This window comes from Triticum urartu, chromosome 4A (genome assembly GCF_056163025.1).
Source record: "Triticum urartu cultivar PI428250 chromosome 4A, HENAU_Tu73, whole genome shotgun sequence".
NCBI lineage: Eukaryota > Viridiplantae > Streptophyta > Magnoliopsida > Poales > Poaceae > Triticum > Triticum urartu.
Window position 1 is genome coordinate 203,031,609 of NC_141876.1, and position 4,407 is coordinate 203,036,015.

The following is a 4,407-nucleotide window of genomic DNA, read 5'->3' on the forward strand; positions in this document are numbered from 1 at the left end:
TTCTGGCCCAACTCTTTTACTCCGATGTCTTCTTTTGGTCCTTAAAAAATGGTCAAAAATTGGCACGTCAATTGGACTCCGTTTGGTATTCCTTTTCTATAAAACTCAAAAATAAGGAAAAAAAGAAACTGGCACTGGGCTCTAGGTTAATAGGGTAGTCCCAAAGAATCATATAAAATAGCATATAAATGCATATAAAACATCCTTGATGGATAATATAATAGCATGGAACAATAAAAAATTATAGATACGCTGGAGACGTATCAAGCATCCCCAATCTTAATTCCTGCTCGTCCTCGAGTAGGTAAATGACAAAAAAAATTGATGTGGAATGCTACCTAACATATTTATCAATGTAATCTTATTTATTGTGGCAAGAATATTAAGATCCATAAGATTCAAGACAAAAGTTTAATATTGACATAAAAATAATAATACTTTAAGCATACTAACAAAGCAATCATGTCTTCTCAAAATAACATGGCCAAAGAAAGTTATCCCTACAAAATCATATAGTCTGGCTATGCTCTATCTTCATCACAAAATATTTAAATCATGCACAACCCCGATGAAAAGCCAAGCAATTGTTTCATACTTTTGATGTTCTCAAACTTTTTCAATATTCACGCAATACATGAGCGTGAGCCATGGACATAGCACTATAGGTGGAATAGAATGGTGGTTGTGGAGAAGACAAAAAGGAGAACATAGTCTCACATCAACTAGGCGTATCAATGGGGTATGGAGATGCCCATCAATAGATATCAATGTGAGTGAGTAGGGATTGCCATGCAGCGGATGCACTAGAGCTATAAGTGTATGAAAGCTCAAAAAGAAACTAAGTGGGTGTCCATCCAACTCGCTTGCTCACGAAGACCTAGGGCATTTTGAGGAAGCCCGTCATTGGAATATACAAGCCAAGTTCTATAATGAAAGATTCCCACTAGTGTATGAAAGTGATAACATAGGAGACTCTCTATCATGAAGATCATGGTGCTACTTTGAAGCACAAGTGTGGTACAAGGATAGTAGCATTGCCCCTTCTCTCTTTTTCTCTCATTTTTTTGTTGTTTTTTTTGTTTTGTTTTTTTGGGCCTTCTCTTTTTTGGCCTCTTTTTTCTCTTTTCTTTTATTTTTCGCCCAGAGTCTCATCCCGATTTATGGGGGAATCATAGTCTCCATCATCCTTTCCTCACTGGGACAATGCTCTAATAATGATGATCATCACACTTTTATTTACTTACAACTCAAGAATTACAACTCGATACTAGAACAAAATATGACTCTATATGAATGCCTCCGGTGGTGTACCGGGATGTGCAATGACTCATGAGTGACATGTATGAAAGAATTATGAACGGTGGCTTTGCCACAAATACGATGTCAACTACATGATCATGCAAAGCAATATGAAAATGATGGAGCATGTCATAATAAACGGAACAGTGGAAAGTTGCATGGCAATATATCTCGGAATGGCTATGGAAATGCCATAATAGGTAGGTATGGTGGCTATTTTGAGGAAGGTAATGGTGGGTGATATGGTACCGGCGAAAGTTGCGCGGCACAAGAGAGGCTAGCAATGGTGGAAGGGTGAGAGTGCGTATAATCCATGGACTCAACATTAGTCATAAAGAACTCACATACTTATTGCAAAAATCTATTAGTTATCGATACAAAGTACTATGCGCATGCCCCTAGGGGGTAGATTGGTAGGAAAATACCATCGCTCGTCCCCGACCGCCACTCATAAGGAAGACAATCAATAAATAAATCATGCTCCGAATTCATCACATAACGGTTCACCATACATGCATGCTACGGGAATCACAAGCTTTAACACAAGTATTTCTCAAATTCACAACTACTCAACTAGCATGACTCTAATATCACCATCTTTATATCTCAAAACAATCATCAAGTATCAAACTTCTCATAGTGTTCAATTCACTTTATATGAAAGTTTTTATTGTACCCATATTGAATGCTTATCATATTAGGACTAGTTTCATAACCCAATAAAATTACCATGTTGTTCTAAAGACTCTCAAAATAATAAAAGTGAAGCATGAGAGTTCATCTATTTCTTCAAAATAAAACCACCGCCGTGCTCTAAAAAAATATAAGTGAAGCACTAGAGCAAATGACAAACTACTCCGAAAGGTATAAGCGGAGATCAATGAGTAGTTTGAATAATTATGCAACTATATGAAGACTATCTAACATTTAAGAATTTCAGATCTTGGTATTTTATCCAAACAACAAGCAAAACCGAAGAAAATAAAATGACGCTCCAAGCAAAACACATATCATGTGGTGAATAAAAATATAGCTCCAAGTAAAGTTACCGATGAACGAATACGAAAGAGGGGATGCCTTCCGGGGCATCCCCAAGCTTAGGATCTTGCCACTCCTTATTTCATAGTCCATCGAATCTTTACCCAAAACTTGAAAACTTCACAACACAAAACTTAACAAAAAAACTCGTAAGCTCTGTTAGTATAAGAAAATAAATCACCACTTAGGTACTGTTGTGAACTCATTATAAATTAATATTGGTGTAATATCTACTGTATTCCAAATCATCTATGGTTCATACCCTACGATACTACTCATAGATTCATCAAAATAAGCAAACAACACATAGAAAACAGAATCTGTCAAAAAAAGAACAGTCTGTAGTAATCTGTATCAAACGTATACTTCTGGAACTCATAAAATTCTCAAATAAATTGGTGGACCTTAGGAATTTTTCTATTAATCCTCTTCGGAAAGAATCAACTTAATATCACTCTCCAGTAAAAAATGGCAGCTAATCTCGTGAGCGCTAAAGTTTCTGTTTTTTACAGCAAGATCGCAAAGACTTCACCCAAGTCTTCCCAAAGGTTCTACTTGGCACAAACACTAATTAAAAGCATAAAACCACATCTAAACAGAGGCTATATAGATTAGTTATTTCTAAACAGGAGCAAAAAGCAAGGAACAAAAATAAAATTGGGTTGCCTCCCAACAAGCGCTAACGTTTAACGCCACTAGCTAGGCATGATGATTTCAATGATGCTCACATAAAAGATAAGAATTGAAACATAAAGAGAGCATCATGAAGAATATGACTAGCACATTTAAGTCTAACCCACTTCCTGTGCATAGAGATTTTGTGAGCAAACAACTTGTGGGAACAAGAATCAACTTGCATAGGAAGGTAAAACAAGCAAAACTTCAAAACTTTAAGCACAGAGAGGAAACTTGGTATTATTGCAATTCCTACAAGCGTATATTCCTCCCTCATAATAATTTTCAGTAGCATCATGAATTAATTCAACAATATAACCATTACATAAAGCATTATTTTCATGATCTACAAGCATAGAACTTTTATTACTCTCCACATAAGCAAAATTCTTCTCATTCGGAATAGTGGGAGTATCATAAGAAACTCGAATACTACTAATTGTTTCCACACTAAAAGAGTAATATTCATGAAAAGGGTAATCATAATTATGACAAGTTTTAATATAATCATCACTACTTTTTATAGCATACGTATCATCACAATAATTATCATAAGTAGCAACTTTGTTCTCATCATAATCGATTGAAACATCTTCCAAGATAGTGGAATCATTACTAAATAAAGTCATGACCTCTCCAAATCCACTTTCATAATTGTCACAATAAGATTCAACACCCTCCAAAATAGTGGGATCATTACTTCCTAAAGTTGACACTCTTCCAAACCCACTTTCATCAATATAACCATCATACATTGGAGGCATGCTATCATCATAATAAATTTGCTCATCAAAACTTGGGAGACTAAAAATATCATCTTCATCAAATGTAGCATCCCCAAGCTTGGGACAAACATTAATTGCAGCAAATACATTCTCAAACATGTCATTCTCATCAAACATAGCATCCCCAAGCTTGGGTCTTTTCATATCATAAGCATAATCACTCTCATCATTAATAGTATGGATAGCACCAATAGTATAGCAATTATCATCATCACAACGAGTAATAGGAGCAAGACCATTTGGGAGGGATACATTTTTACCTTTGCTTCTCCATCTTTTCTTTTTCTTCTTCACATCATGTGTGGGTTTAATCCTCTTTTCGGAGCTCCTTATTAATGAGATTGGTTGAATAGGAGGCTCCTCCTTGTTACCTGATTCATCATAAGAAATAATAGGAGAATATTGGGAAGTCTCTTCCCTTTCATTAGTATTCTCTTAATCTTCTATTTGTTTTCTTGACTTTATGTAATTGGCAATATAAGGATTTTCAATGCAATTCACCGCACAATACATATAAATTTCCTCTAGATCAAAATCAAGAAATCTATCAAGATTAAATTTTGGAATACCCTCAGTTATACGTTTCATTTCTTCATACCCCAAAAGAAGA